The 16,697-nt window shown below is 37.4% G+C and overlaps 1 pseudogene; it reads left to right on the top strand.

Moving 5' to 3' along the window:
- The first annotated feature begins 3,156 nt into the window (after positions 1-3,156).
- On the top strand, positions 3,157-10,871 carry LOC150069500 (transcription initiation factor TFIID subunit 12 pseudogene; annotated as a pseudogene).
- Positions 10,872-16,697: the final 5,826 nt, after the last annotated feature.

Below are 16,697 nucleotides of genomic sequence, written 5' to 3'. Positions count from 1 at the left end.
AACACATCAGGAGAATGCTTTTGTTTTTCTGGTGCACTTTCCTGAAGTATAACTCTAGAGAGGAGCTATTCACAGCAAAAACAAATACCTTTTGAATTACAAAAGAGCCACTTTCCCACTTACCTTCTTGAAATTTGAAGTATGAGTGTCTCTTTGTAATCAAAAGGTACTTCAAGGATTCTCTAATGACTTCAACTTGATATTATTCTTTATAGAGCTTTTGACAAGATCCCAGCTGGGATAACTAATAGTAAAGATGAATAGTCTTTGTTAAGGCAATAGATTTCAAACTTAAAAAATGTTTCTCCCATACCCTGTTCTCTACATAGCTTCTATGCCACATTTTAAGTATTCCTTCTACACTTCTTTTTTCCTCATATATATTTTATTGTAATTAATAGAAAGGTTACACTATATTCACCAGAGAGAAGATGCATTGCTTCACAAATATTGATACCTTTGCTCATGTCTTGGTCCCTATTTCGCTCCCCCACCCCAGGCCCTTATCTTGTTTTCCTCCCTTCCCTATCCGATTTCAAATTACTTCTTCTTTTTCTTTTTTTCTTTTCTCATATATTTTTTTCATATATTTTTTTGCATTTTTAATTGTAATTAGTAAAAGGGTTACATGATATTTGCCAGATAGAAGGTGCATTAATTCACGTACATTGATACCCTTTCACATGTCTTGGTACCCATTTCCCTTCCCCCCCACACCGCCACCCGTCTTGGTTTTCCCCCCCTTCCCTATCAAATTTCAAATAACCAAATACAAATAAATTCAATATATCAGATAACAAAGTGAGATACTATAACAATATGAGATAACCAAGGGTCTCATATATTTTTATTGTAATTAATAAAAGGGTTACATTATATTCACCAGATAGAAGATGCATTACTTCACAAATATTGATACCCTTTCTCATGTCTTGGTCCCCATTTCCCTACCCCCACTCCCACCCCTCATCTTGCTTCCCCCCTTCCCTATCCGATTTCAAATAACTAAATACACACACACACACACACACACACACACACACACACATATATATATATATATATCAGATAACAAGGTGAAATATTGTAACAATATGAGATAACCAAGGGACAGCACAAGAGATGAGTGATAACATAGTACATTAAGGACAACACTCACTCATTATATGGCTTTATCCTGGAGATCCTTTCATTTAGTGTCATTCTATATGGCCTTATGTATCTAGGTTTTGCTCTATTGTAAATCTTTTGTACTGATTATGACAAATAAAAGAAACCATTGAGACTATATTCCTTTAAGCTGGCTTATTTCACTTAATATGATTTTTTCTGTCTTTCCATTTCCTTGCAAATGGGGCAATGTCATTCTTTCTGACAGCAGCACAGAATTCCATTGTGTATAAATACCACATCTTGTTGATCCACTCATCAACTGAGGGACATCTGGTGGGTTCCATATCTTTGCTATGGTAAATAATGCTGCAATGAACATCGTTGTGCTAGTGGATTTAGTATGTCCTTGTTCCAGACAATTGGGTAAATGTCAAGGAGTGGAATTGCTGGGTCATAGGGGAGCTCTATGTTTAGTCTTTTGAGGAACTGCCATAATGCTTTCCATAGTGGTTGAATGAGTTTGCACTCCTGCTAACAGTGTAGTAGTGATCCCTCCTGGCCACATCCTCTCCAACATCTGTTGTTATTAGATTTCTTGATCCTTGCCATTCTAACTGGAATGAGGTGGAATCTTAGAGTTGTTTTGATTTTCATTTCTTTTATAGCCAGAGATGTTGAGCATTTTTTTTTTCATGTGTCTATAGGCCATTCTTATTTCAGAGAATACTCTCTTTAAGTCTTTGGCCCATCCCACTCTCTCTACTCCTCTTTAACATTGCATTAGAATTCCTTGCCAAAGCAATAAGACATAAAGGGATCAAAATAGAAAAAGAGGTAGTGAAACTTTCCCTTTTTGCAAATGACATGATTCTGTATTTTAAGGACCCTATAGACTCCACTCCCTATCTGCTTGAGCGATTCAAAACTTTGGCAAGGTAGCAGGGTATAAAATTAAACCCTCAAAAATCAACTGTCTTCTTCTATTCCAACAATGAGAGGAACGAGGCAACAATCAGGAAAGCAACTCCTTTCGCAATAGCCTCAAAGAAAATAAAGTACCTAGGAATTAACTTGACTAAGAATGTAAAAGACCTTTTTGATGAAAACTTTAAAACCCTGAAAAAGGAAATTAAAGCAGAACTGAGGAAATGGAAAAACCTCCCATGCTCCTCGATTGAAAGAATTAACATCGTGAAAATGGTATTCTTGCCAAGGGCTATCTACAAATTCAATGCAATACTCATCATTATCCCAATGTCATTCTTTAAAGAAATAGAAGAGGCAATCCAAAATTTCATATGGAATAATAAAAGACCCTGTATTGCAAAAACAATTCTTAGCAGAAAGAACAACGCAGGATGTATTTTGACACCAAACTTTAGACTCTTTTACAGAGCGATAGTGACCAAAACAGCTTGGTACGGGCACATGAACAGACCCGAAGACCAATGGAATAAAACTGAGGACCCAGATATTCACCCACAGACCTATGGCCACCTAATCTTTGATTTGGGAGCCAAAAAAATAGAATGGAAGAAAGACAGCCTCTTCAACAACTGGTGCTGGCAGAACTGGTTAAGCACCTGCAGAAAACTAAAGTTGGATCCTTCTTGGTCACCCTGCACCAGGGTTAACTCCAAATGGATCAATGGACCTGGAGGTAAAAGCAGATACACTGAAAACTTTACAAGAAGGAATAGGAGATACACTAGGTCTCCTTGGCACAGGTCGAAACTTTCTTAATAAGGTCCCAGAAACACAACAAATCAGAGAAAGACTGGATAAGTGGGACTGCATTAAACTACAGAGCTTCTATATGACAAAGGATATATCTAGCTAATTAACTAGAAAGCCTACAGAGTGGGAGAAGATCTTCACTAGCCATACAATGAACAAAGGCCTCTTATCTAAAATATATCCTCAGCTCAAAAATTTGAATTACTCCAAAACTAATCCCCACAGTTTTCTTTCTCTTAAAATCCCAAAACTGGGTTTAATTTTCTGATACTAGTATAGTTTGCCTTCATACAAGTGTTTGAGAATATGAGGGTACGTGTTTTCTTATAAAGGTTTAAATTCTCTGAACTCTCTATTAACTCCTTTCATATAATAAAGGTTTCCTGAATGTCTAATGAAATAATTTAGAATTCTTGGATATCAATAAATTAAGGTAGTCTAAAAAAATAGTTGATAGGATCAGAGAGAATTTGATATTCAGAACCTAAAGCTATAAAGTCAGAATGGAATGTTCAGGTTCCCTAACCTGTGGTTGTTATGGAAATGAGGTCAGGTAGTAAATCTGGGTATTATATTCTATTTCTATCACCTCCTAGTTTTTCAAACTTGGGAAATAATATAATCTCTTTAAACTCATGTTCCTCCCCTCTACACAAAAAATTCCTTACTTTCTCTACTTGACCAAACCCAAAATGTTCAGTACAGTCCCTGTTATATAAAAAGTAGGGAAGTGATCACATGGCAAGACAAGAAGTCTGACAGATTCAGGAATCCATGTTGTTATTTTATTTTTTTCATAATTATTCACTCACTCTCAGTTGAAGTAACTTATTCTGCAAGGCCAGCATTTCTCCAGGGGAAATGTATTCATGTCCTCATTCTTTACCACTAAACTCACCCAGTTTGAATCCCATACAGAAAAGAGGAATTAGTAGGCTTGAATATAAACTAGATATAGAGCAAAGGAAAAGGAAAACAAACAAACAGAAAACAATATCAAATGGGCCTAGTGGTAGAGTGCTCACCTAACATGCAGGAAGCCCTATGTTTGATACCACATTCCTCGGTACCACATGCATAGAAAAAGCTAGTTGTGGGACTGTGGCTCAAGTGACAGATGTAGCCTTGAGAAAGCCCAAGGACAGTGCCCAGGCCTCAGTTCAAACCTCAGGACAGGCAAAAAAAAAAAAAAACCTAAACAAACACAATAAGCCAACAGAAAATGACTGAGTTTCATGGGTGAATGATATTAAAAAATGATGGTAAACTAGAGATATGCTATATACAAAAAAGAGCATTGACTTCTTGGTTTTCATGTTTTCCATTATTATATCCACAAAATGGCCAACCCAAGACTTGAGTAATCATTGATTTCCAAGGAAAAAGGTTGGAGCTGGTAACTTTTCAGGTTCAATTATGATGACTGTGTTGCTGACCTTGGTTCCAGAGAAGTGAAGAGAGAAGCCCCAAGGACTCAAAAGGCATAATGAAGTCAAACCCTGGAAACTCATGCCTGTAATCCTAGCTCCACAGTAGGCTGAAACCCAGAAGATCACAATCCAAAGCCAGCCTGGGCAGAGAAGGTAGCAATTCCATTTTGGAACGCTGAGAAGTCATGAATCAAGTGGTAAAGAACCAGCAGTGTGAAAAGAAGCTAAGTGATCACAATGTCCTGAGCAGCAGCTTCTCTTTGTTTATTAAATATTTCAGTCCTGTTGCTTTGACCTCCTCCTAAAATGCTGGGCTTCTAGTCATGCAGCAGCATGTTCAGTCAAAACAGTCTTCTTTGTACTCATTTGCCTCTTACACAAGTTAATATTCTCTGGATAGTTAGAAACCTTACACATTTGTTATTGTAACATTCAGTAATCCTGATGGCATGCTGTTTCAAGCCAGTATGTGTGGTTCTGCAGTAACATTTCAGTAATTTCATATTTCCTAATTTTCAAAACTTTCAGAACTTTAATTGTTTCGGGTGAACTCTATAGGTTAGATAGTGATCTCCCTAAAACAGAAACTTAGTATTGCTTTTCTTTGGTATCTGGCACCCAACCATGATGTTGAACATAGTCTATGTTCAATAAATGCTTGTTGAATGAATAAATAGTGCCCGTGTGAAAGCACGATGATGGTGTCCAATTAACTTCATCTAAAAGCAGTAGTAAGGCTGGGAAGGTGGCTTAGTGGTATAGCACATGCTTAGCATGAATGAATTCCTGGGATCAATTCCTCAGTACCACATAAACAAAATAATAATAAGAAAACAATAATAAGAAAAGGTGCTTGACTCAGTCTTTCTGATTTTACTGTGCTTTTCTGACTTACTTCCAACGCAATCAGCCCTATGCTCATTTGCAAATACAATAGAAACCCTCCATCAAGAAATAAAGTTACTATTAACAGATTTTGTCTATTTCAAGACAATAACTCTTAATAAAGATTTAGGACTTCAGAAGGTGCTCATGGGAGGAGTGGTGGAAAGTACTAATCCTGACTCCCTGGTGTTCTGTCTGTTATGTATTTATTTCCCACTCAATGTATTCTGGGACTTTTAATTTTGTTTTATATGTATCCTAAAGGGAAAAAGAAAACACCAGGAATTTCAGATTTACTTGCGTGGTCTCTATAGAAAAGAGCTTATCAATGCTTAGCACTTTTCTAAATTTAATGCACAAATATATCTTATTTCAGGATATGTGCAATATCCTATGAATATTTATTTTCTTTTTTTCTAAGGGTGATGTCTCTCAACTTCTAGCACTGTCATAAATCTCTAGCACTGCCAGATTAAAATATCTCACAAGCTTTATGACTCTTAAGCCTAATATTACTAAGCAAATCCTTATGGTTGCTGAGGAGACATGCGTTATGCTGGGAGGCAGCCTCAGTGGTGAGTTACCTTGAGATTTAAGAAAAAAATGGTTGTCAACTGTGGAATACTCTTTAGGCTTTCTCTCTTAATTTCTTCCCTTCTCTTTCCCCCAGCTAGGTAAATGTGTATTTGTAGACCAGCAATCATAAAGTTCCTAGTTATTTTGTCAGGATTTTATCTAAACAAGTTTAAGAAGCTATATAAGTAGAAATACACCCTCATGGCTTCACTGGCTGCCTACCCTGAGCACATTCTGGCTTAATTCCTATCTTTAAAAAATCAAGAAGCCAGTCTTTTTTGTCTCCACATATAAAGTATTTATGTATTCAGAAATCAGCTTGACAAACTAAAGCTAAGTGTATTGGGAATAAACATTGTCTCTTTCTTTTATTCTCCTCCCAGTTGAGAAGTGAGTTATTGACTATGAAGAACTAAAATTGTTATTTAAAAAGAGGTGATGGGAAACCTGTGATACCTGTCAACATTTTGTATTGATCACAAACACCTTTCTACCAACTTTGTGTACTTTCAGGCTCTTGGGCTGGCCCAGTGTTTGCAGCTCCCAGATTTCCCTGATCTGGCTTTCCTGGGCATGAGACCGGCAGAGACAAGCAGTCCACAGCCCACATTGCCTGATTTAAAATGCACGCACTGTGGGTAGAAATTAAAATTAAAAGTAGTTCTTTTTTAAGCAGAAATGTCTTACTTTTCAAAGATGAGAACCTGAGTAATGACTCTGAAGAGAAGACTGGTGTCAAATTATGAGACTGTGTTTCGTGGGCTTATGGTGAATATAATATAAAAACAGATTTTTTTTTTTTGCCAATCCTGGGTTTGGGCTCAGGGCCTAAGCACTGTTCTTGGACTTTCTCAAGGCTAGAGCTCTATCACTTGAGCCTCAGGACCACTTCTGGCTTTTTTCTATGTATGTGGTACCAAGGGATAGAACCCAGGTCTTCATGCATGCTAGGCAAGCACGTTACCACTAAACCAAACTCCTGGTGGATTATTTTTTTTAAAAAAAAAACAAGCAAGATATGGCTTCAATTGCTTATTTGTCAAGCTAATATTGGCCTTCTGTTTTTACTTTTAAACCAGATTTTAGATAGATAGAGAGAGAGAGAGAGAGAGAAACACAGAGAGAGAGAGAGAGAAACACAGAGAGAGAGAGAGAGAGAGAGAGAGAGAGAGAGAGAGAGAGAGAAACACACACACACACAGAGAGAGAGAGAGAGAGAGAGAGAGAGAGAGAGAGAGAGAGAGAGAGAGAGAGAGAGAGAGAGAGAGAGCGGGAGAGAGAGAGAGAAGTTAGGTTGACTAACTCTATAGATCTATATAGATAATCTGTACAGATGGATGGATCTGGGTATATCTACTGCAATGTAGAAAGTCACAGTATGCCACACATACCACATAGTTTGATACATAAAACTATGTTCTGTAGGTGGTACATGTAACTGTTTAGCACTGTGTGAACATAGCACATGGTTATGGGTACCACACACAGTATGATATCAAGGACATAGATGTTTAATACTTAAAACTAGTCAAGTCCTCAATGACTAGACCTTTGCAGGAAATTTTGGACTATCCCATGGGACAGAACTATCTTCTGTTATAATGAATATTTTAATTTGTTTATTTTGGTCCTAGAAGAAAGTTGAAAAAGTGGCCTATAACCTTAAATGGAAAATAAATGTAGGTACTACAAACCTTTATAACTGTGGAAATGTGTAACTACTTTCTCTGTTTCTGGCATGCCATTTTAGCCACTGACCTATGTAGATATAAAAATAAGAATTATGAATTATCTAGTCTATGCCTACTGATAATCTTGAATATATTATCACATGTAAAATTTGCTGATGAGGTGGTTGTCGCATCTTCATCACAAAGGATGGGAATACGAAGAAGTTAGTTCACACATCTAAGGACTGGAAAAGCTAGAATTGGACCAGAGACTTTATTTTGGATTACTATTTCTTTACCAGTTTAATACAACCCTAAAGCTACTTCTAGCAGTATCTAAACATAATCACTAGGAATGTTAGTGACCTTAAACTGATTTCAGTATTTTTTGTAAGTCATGGGGTTTGTACTCAGCCTGGGCACTGTCACTGAGATCTTCAGCTCAAGGCTACCACCTTATCCTTGAGCCAGGACCAATTTCATGTTTTCTAGAAGAGGTTAATTGGAGATAAAAGTCTCAGGTCTTTTCGTGCCCAGGCTGGCTGGGAACCTTCATCCTCAGATCTCAGCTTTCTGAGTAGCTAGGATTACAGGTGTGAGCCACCACACACTGCTGATTTCAGTATTTTTAAGGTATAACATGATAACACAAGGCACTCTGAATCTCCAGAATTATCCAAGATTTCTCATAATCCCGTAGGATACATACATAGGATCTCTAAAATAATGGCCCTTAGCTCTTGCAAATTTTTGGTTCGCTACCTAGAAAGTTAGCTGCTTGATAAGACCGAAAAGTAGAAAGCTTAGAAGATAAGAAGACATTAAGAATGACATTTTTAGCCAGGCACTGGTGGCTCATGCCTATAATCCAAGCTACGCAAGAAACTGAGATCTGAGGACCATAGGTCAAAACCAGCAGGGCAAGAAAGTCTCTTTATCACCCATTAATTACAAAAACAAAAACAAAATAGTAAAACTGTGGCTCAAAGTAGAGCACTAGCCTTGAACAAAAGGTACTAACAAACTCAGGGACAGGCCAGCATTCAAATCCCAGGACTGGGGTACAAAAAGAATGAGATTGAGAGATGATAGAAATATACAAAATTATCATCAAAAATGATATGACAAAAATTTTAGCCATTTCACAGGTGTTCCAAATCTAAGCATCAAAGAAAGGTATACCTTCTTAAAAAGAGGGAACAAAGCCAAGCACTTCCCCTGTTTCTTTAAATGCCTACTCTAGTTTTCCATACTAAGAGTGGCTATGTCAAGTAGTGAAAGGTAGAAATAAAAATATAAAAGCACTTAGACCCAGATGCTATTCATATACACTCTCCTGAGATATCAGAATTCTTCTCTCTCTCAGTCCAAAATAAAACTAACGGTATCTAAATTCTCACAGCAGCAGTACCAAAGTAAATAGGTATATATTCTGAATGCTTAAAATATTTTCATGAAAATTAAACATAAAATGGCTATGTAAATGGGTGTAAGAAGAAAATTGAGGGGCCGGGAGTTTGACCTAGTGGTTAAAGTGCTTGCCTAGCATGCACGAAGACCCGGGTTCGATTCCTTGGTACCACATACATAGAAAAAAGCCAGAAGTGGTGCTGAGGCTCAAGTGGTAGAGCTCTAACCTTGAGAAAGTCCAAGGACAGGGCTCAGGCCCTGAGCTCAAGCTCAGGACTGGCAAAAAAAAAAAAAAAAAAAAGAAGAAGAAAATTGAACTGACGAGTTCTTCAAGATGATAATCTAATTTCCCCAAATTTACAAATTACCATATATTGTTATTTTTGTACCCACTATTCCCATTGTCCTTTGTTTTTTAAGTTCTTTTGCTGACTTATTTCTTGTGTCAGTTTTCCACAGTCAGCACCTTTCAAATTGGCTTAGATTTTTGCTACAGAAAATGCTGAAAAAAATCCCTCGCTGCTTGTGTGTGGCATGCACCCTACACAAAATATACCATACTTCATTTTCTTTTTGAACAATGCTTCTTACAAGTATGAAATTACAATGGGATTTGGAGAACTATTGAACGATGAATAAATGGTTCTTTGTGGGGGCATAAAGTAGCCTCTTTCCTATGAGCATTAACACTATATAAGACTTTGAACCTGATTTCAAAACAAGAGAACACAAATATAGGGAAGAGTGGGGTGGGGGTCAGGACAAATGGGAGATGTATTCAGAAAGAATCTTAATGAATCAACAAGGTAGTGAGCCAGACAATAAAGCTAATGGACATTAACAGAAGACTGCTGTCTAAAATGAGAAAGGTGATAACAAATCTCTGCTCAGAATATTGTGTTATATTCTGAATAGAACAGAGAATTGTGAGAGAAATAGAAAAAATGAAGCTATATTGAGAAAATGTATGATAGAGGAGCATTTTAGATCTAGGTGTAGAAAGCATGTTCAGATATTTAATGAGCACTGTGGACACAGATTCTTATTTTTAATTAAGTTTAAAAGTGTATTTAGAACCTACAGAAGGATAAATGTAGACTGAATCAAAAGTGTTAAAGAAATAACCGCTTTTGGGGGGAGGAATGTACTTGTGATGACTGGAGATATTGAAATTATAGAAATCCAATGGAGAGAAATGTGCATGGATACATCATCTTTTAGCACTCATACCTCTCAGAGCTGCTCATCTTCTAATATTTTTTGTCACTTACTATCCAGGGCTTGGATTAGACAAATGAACAAGGCCTCTTTGGAATGGTGATGGCTCAATGTTAGGAAATAGCAGCAAAAACAAGGATAAAGTCTTATTGCTGGACTCTTTCCCCCATCATTTAATTCATTAATTCATCATCTCAAGAAAGAACTAAGAAAACTCAGTATACAGTAAGAACTTGCCATTACATGAGGAGATGGTACTGCCTTTGATTGGTCTTGGTCCTCACAGCCCCCCCCCCCAAAAAAAATTAAGATGTTGGTAAACTTTTGAGTTGCTGTCCAGAGCTTGACAGTCAATCCTAATCAACCTTTCTAACATCTTATCCATAAAACAGGATCCAGCCAGTCTCCCTCCACATGGCTCCATGGCTCCACGATAAAGATACCCAGCACTCATGGACAGCTAATCATCCTAGCCCTGAAAGCAATCAGGCTGAGCAGAGGAAGACATCACAGGGTTTAGTAAAGGAAGTGGATTGTAATGAGCAGTTTGGATGAAGATGTGGAGGAGGCACTGCTGCAGATTGGTGATGATTTTATCCAGATTGTGGTAACAGCACCCTGCCAATTTTCACAGCATTACAAATCCTGCACCCTGAGGTGAAATATGTCCAGCTGCATCTAAAGTGCCAGAGGAAAATGTGGATCCCAGGATTTGGCTCCGAAGAAATCTGTCCCAACCAAAGAGCTCACACAAATACAAGCTCATAAACAGAGAACGGGATTGATCCAAAAGCAACCAAGAAATAACACAAAAAGGTCAGGGGAAAGATAGCAGTGTATCTGGAGATACCTGAGCTGAAATCTCAGCCATCTCATCCTTGGAATTTTCAAAAACAGAGACTAACATATTATTTTTTACTTAGCATTATTTTTAATGACTGAGATTACCTGTCAACAGAATAAAGTATCCAGTCATATGTCTGGTTCCTTTACCTTGTTGTCCCAAAGAGGAACATTTCATCTTCCAGAGAAAATTATTCATGTGCCTTGTTGTATCAGTAACTGACAATAGGAGAAAGCATTAAGGTGTTATTGGGTGAAACAATAGTACAGCAGAATATGTAGAGAGTTTCATCTTTCTCTTTTCTCTGGACTTTGTAAGGTCAGTGTTTCTATGAGTATTAATTTGATTGGTTTTCCAGAATAAAGAAGTTAATAATTGAAAAAAGAAATAGACCTTAAAGGCATTCTCTAAACCTGACCTAATGATTTGACTTTAAGAACTCTGAAAGGAATGCATGTAAGAGAATTAGGTTACAAAAATATTCAGCATACAAAACTATTTATAATAGTAAAAATAAGAAGGAATTCCATTTCAATTTAGCAAATATTTATTGAGCATCTGCTCTGAAACAGGTTTGGAGAAACAACTAGTGAAGCAATTTTCAGCTCTTATAGAGTTTATAGTCCATCAAGAAAGGATCAAAGCAAATATAAATATCATAAACAGAAAATTACCTAATTATCACTTATTAAAAGGTAGTTAAGAGGAAAATTAATAGTGGGGTAAAAAAATGGGGCTGGAAAGATATGGAAACAACCTAGATGCCCCTGAGTTGATGAGTAGATCAACAAGATATGGTATTTATACACAATAGAATTCTATGCAGCTGTCAGAAAGAATGACATAGTCCCATTTGTAAGGAAATGGAAAGACTTAGAAAAAATCATATTAAGTGAAGTAAGCCAGACTCAAAGGAACATAGGCTCAATGGTTTCCCTCATTTGTCATAATCAGTAGAAATCTTGGGCTCTCCTAGCAGAGATTCACAATAGAACAAAACCTACATACATAAGGCCATATAGTATGATGCTAAATGAAAGGACTTCCAGGTTATAGAAACACTAATAATAATAATAATAGAATCAACTGTCAAAATATTTTGTTTTTATTTTCCCCTTAGCTGTGTGTCTTATAACCTGGTGTATTCAGCATAGTACTGTAAGAAAAATAACAACAACAACCACAATAACAAAACCATCTGGAACACAGGCTTCAGTCCTGCTTTTGATACCACCAAGTCTCTTCTCTCTAGTTGCCTCTAATTCAAACCAAAATTAGAGAATGAGGTCTTCTGACCCCTTATCTTTTTACCTGTGTTTTTCTATAATCCTGGGGAAATTTTTATGTCTCATTCTAAAAAGCAAATGTGATTTTCAAATTATACATTGGAAAACCAGTATATTTATTTTTATTGTAGAAAATGATGTACAAAGTCAGATTTCGAGTGCACTTCTTTTCAAACATTGTCACCTCTTCCCCCATTTCCTTCCTTCCACACCCTTCTACCCCACAGATTATATAGTTCATTTTCTACATGGAGTCTAGTATTACTGCTGCCTTTGTGCACATCCCCCCAGCCCCACCCCCCCGGTTTATTAGCTTCTGGGAAAAATGAAGTAAGTGACAAGTAGACAATAATGTTTCAAATCTATATTGTTAGTACATATTCTCAACATAGCCAAATGTGAAAGCAACGAAGAATCCAATATTAACAAATTAAGAAGGTTTAACATAACACATGTTATGTTATGACTTTACTGGTTAGTTTTGAAATGCCATGACTTGAATAGAAATATAATTAATGGGAAAACTCCCTTGTAGTCTGACCATCTTTGGAGTCAGAAGTATGGCTGGTCTGGCTGGGAGTTTGGCATAGTGGTAGAATGCTTGCCTAGCATGGACGAAGACTGGGGTTGGATTCCTCGGTACCACATGCATAGAATAAAGCTGGAAGTGGTGCTGTGGCTCAAGTGGTCGACCTCAAGCCTTGAGAAAGTCCAAGGACAGTGCTCAGGCCCTGAGTTCAAGCCCCATGACTGGAAAAAAAAAAAGAATTGTGGCTAGGGAGAATGGAAGGAGAGTAAGAGAACCACCAAGCTGTCTCACGACAGCAGAGTAACATGGCTGCAGAGTCTACAGAACTCCCTGTATAACCAACATTCATTGCTCATCCCCACTATCCCCCAAGGCCCAGACTCATGGTCAGGCCTAGGAATCCTTGAAATCTGGAAGAAAAAGTGAAAGTGAAAAAAATTATCCTTTTTAATGTTTTCAAAGCTGGGCTCTACCAAGAACCAAAGCCTTATGGCCTTTTTTTTGTTTGTTTGTTTACTCCCTGGACCCTTCTTTGTTTAGAGTGGCTTTGCCTCTGTTTTCATCAAGAAACAGTTCATGACTCTAAAACCTATTGTGTTGTATTTCATTATTTTCCTGTTGTATTTTTTTTAGAGCAGAGAACTCTTAATCACTATAGAACTGATCACAGATTTTCTTCCCTGGGGTCAGTCCTAGGCCTTCAGAGGACAGGAATGATGCTTCCTTCAAAATTCCTGGCTAAGAAGGAATGAAAGTTACCTGAAGAGCCACTGGGATACCAAAGCTTCCCAACAACGATGTAACAAGCTACTTTGCTGTCCAAGAAAAGAAGCATCAAATGAATACGCAAATCAGCTTCATAATTCACAGATGGGCGTTATTAACAACGTGTACCATCTGGCAGCGTCCTTTTTCTGACTAATTTGTCTTGCTAACTAGGCTCTGTTATGGTCTGTGCTGCTGCGATGTGTGTGTGCTGTCAGTATGTATAGACGCCACATTTTCACATCACCGACTTTCAAAACACTTCTCAAAAAGTTTTCCTTCTCTAAGTTTCAGTAACCCATTCCTAGATACTGCCTCACTGCTACATAGTTATCTGCAGTCATCATCTTTATCTATGGGACCAGAAAATTGTCAAAGATTCTTAGTATAGAGAATGTATCTGGGTTCATGAAATAGGAAACACTGCAAAGATAAAAAAAAATCCAAGTTCCAAATAGCCAACAAAAGTATTATACCAATCTCTGTCTCACAATCACAAACTCATTGTTGTATATGAATTTTGTATACTTTCTGAAGTGGTTTGTACATGTCTGTTCTAAACAGCTGCTGTTCTAAAGATAGATACCATTAGCCATCCTTTTGTTACTGCTTAATATCCTCTTCAATTTTAATTGGCATAGGGAAATTACATCACAATCTGATAGGGATTAGTTTTTAGAATTGATTACATACAGTTTCAATGACTTTCTCATTATAGTTAGACCATTTATACTTACTAGAGACAATCTTGCCATTGACAGACTCTTTGAATTCAAGACCAGTGCTTACTTGGCTTGCTTGCTCACATCTGGTATTCTACTACTTAAGCCATGGCCTCAGTGTGATACTTTGCTGATTAATTTTAGATGGAATCTCATGAGCTTTTTTTGTCCAGGTTGGCTGGGAGCTGCTATCCTTTAGATCTCAGCCTCATGAGGAACTGTTAGGAAAAATAGATGAGAAAGGAAAAGGCCACACAGTCTCAATAGGCTACTTACTGTTTAGTGAGGCACAGCAGCAAGGTACGGAATGGAGGTTGTGCAAAGAGGTAGCGTTGGAGTTTAGGCTTTTATGGGGGTGAATCCTTCAGTTACTAGGATGCTTTCCAGATTGTCAAGTTGTTTTAAGCAATAATGGATAGACACCCAACTCCAGCCAACCTAAAGGAAACAATGGGCTCTACTGATCCAAACCACTTAGTAGAGAAGAAAAGAAAATTATATTAGGCATGACTATATCCAGATTTTCCTCACTGTTAAACTCTCTCTCTTCCTATGGGTTAACTTTCATCATTCCTATTGCTTTACAATGCTTTCTTCTGCTGGCAAAAAGGCTAGACAAGCCAATGACTAATCTATTCTGTAGGATATAGCTTATCATCTCTAAGGAAAACTACCAACACTTTTCCTCTCAGTGTTCATGGCATAATCCAATGAGAGGACTGCATTGGGCATTGCTTAGTCATTTAACTATCTGTGTACCAATCACAGTTCATAACGACAGAGTGTGTTCCCTTATCACACCTTCATCCACGTTTTATTTTTTGGATGGGAATGAGCCTATATTTGTCCTGGAGAGAGGAAGGATGAGTAAGTACTGTCATGAGAGTCAATATATGTATATGAACATTGGGCCAGATTACTTTAGGGTGGGTGGACCTGGAACAGACCAGGGGAAATTATGGAAGGGGAGGGAAGATAACTTGCATTTTAAACATACCTTCACTGTACTTGGTTTGATGTCCTATGGATAAAATCATTTATAGCATGTTTAACTCTTCCTTACCATAGACAAAAGTCTTTGATTATCTGGAGGCAATCCTAAATTGAAACATTTTTATGATTCATAGAGTATCTTATGCTTAAAGTTTGTATCAGAATGTAAATCATTCCAATAACATAAAATATTTTTCATCTATGCATTTCATCTATGCATATTTATGTTGCATACACTACAGCATAAATTCAAGAGGAACACAATCAATGGTAAGTAGTAAGGCAGATTGCAAAAGCAACATTTTAAAGAATAGTTTGCAGTTATTAGTAAACCTTCAAACCTTGCCAGCAAGTATCCCTTGCCATATATAAACTTATGAAACTTTCAAAACTGACATTTAGGCTACTGATTTCCTGGCACTATTCATTGATTAGGCTATGAAATTTTATTTTAAAACTATTGCTTTATAATGAAGGAGCTCGTTATTTTTCCATTGCAAGTATTTCATTGCCAACTGCTACCTACCATGTTGAGGAGGTAGGCAGCCTTTCATTTAAATGGTAGCAAAAAGGCTCCCTATGCTCTTCTGTTCGCGTTGGCCCCAATCCACTGTCCTTTCTTCTTCTTGCCAAAACAAACATTTTCCTCATCAGGCATACACTCTCAGTCCTTGGAACTTGAAGCTGCTATCAAGAGTCTACACATTAATCTATTCTGCCTTTGTTAGCAGATGCCACACTGGCTCTGGGCACTTAGGCTCAATCCAAGGGATTTTCAATGTTCAGAGTAACTGTGAAAACTACAAGCACTCAAAGGGCACTCATTTTTATCTAATTCACAGATCTTAGCATATTATTAAAAAAATAGAAACACTAGAATTCATCTTTATTACCCTATTCAAGTGATTTCTACTCTACTGAAATAGAACACTCTTTTTAATGAGTCCCAAAGAAACACAACAACCAGATCTGATCAGAAAATGGCTTCAAAGCCCTCAGCATAAAATACCACCCAAAGGTCTCGGTCCCCTGGGATGTTTCTGAAATTCACTGTTCACTATCTTGCTACAATCTGTGCCCTGGGAAAGGGAGGGAGATCCAATAGGCAAATGAGAATTGGCAGTGATTGTGAACTTTGCCAGCGGGAATTATTCAAAGGCACCACCATCCAGGCTGTTGAAAGGGACAATGTATTTTGGGAATGAACTTAAAAACAGGAGAACACTTTTGCCATCTCAAGGGAAAATATATACCACAGGGTTTTAGGAGTCAGCAGAGGCTGGGGAAATGCAGTATCCTTATTTAAAATCCTTTTAAAGGCTGCCCATTTTTCCTTCTTATTCTTTTGCACTTCCTGATGCTAGAACAGAAAGCACGCCATACCAGGCAAGTGACACATTGTTTTGTGCATCCAAGTGCTTTATTTGCTTAACTGTTTTTTTTTTCCAGCAATTTGAATAAATCACAGAGGTGGAACTAGATTTTCCTGAAGAGCTCCAGAAAGGCAGTGAGAAGCTGA

Source organism: Megascapheus bottae, chromosome 1 (assembly GCF_031878675.1).
Source record: "Megascapheus bottae isolate mThoBot1 chromosome 1, mThoBot2.hap1, whole genome shotgun sequence".
Taxonomy (NCBI): Eukaryota; Metazoa; Chordata; class Mammalia; order Rodentia; family Geomyidae; genus Megascapheus; species Megascapheus bottae.
This window is presented reverse-complemented; position numbering and strand designations above follow the sequence as displayed.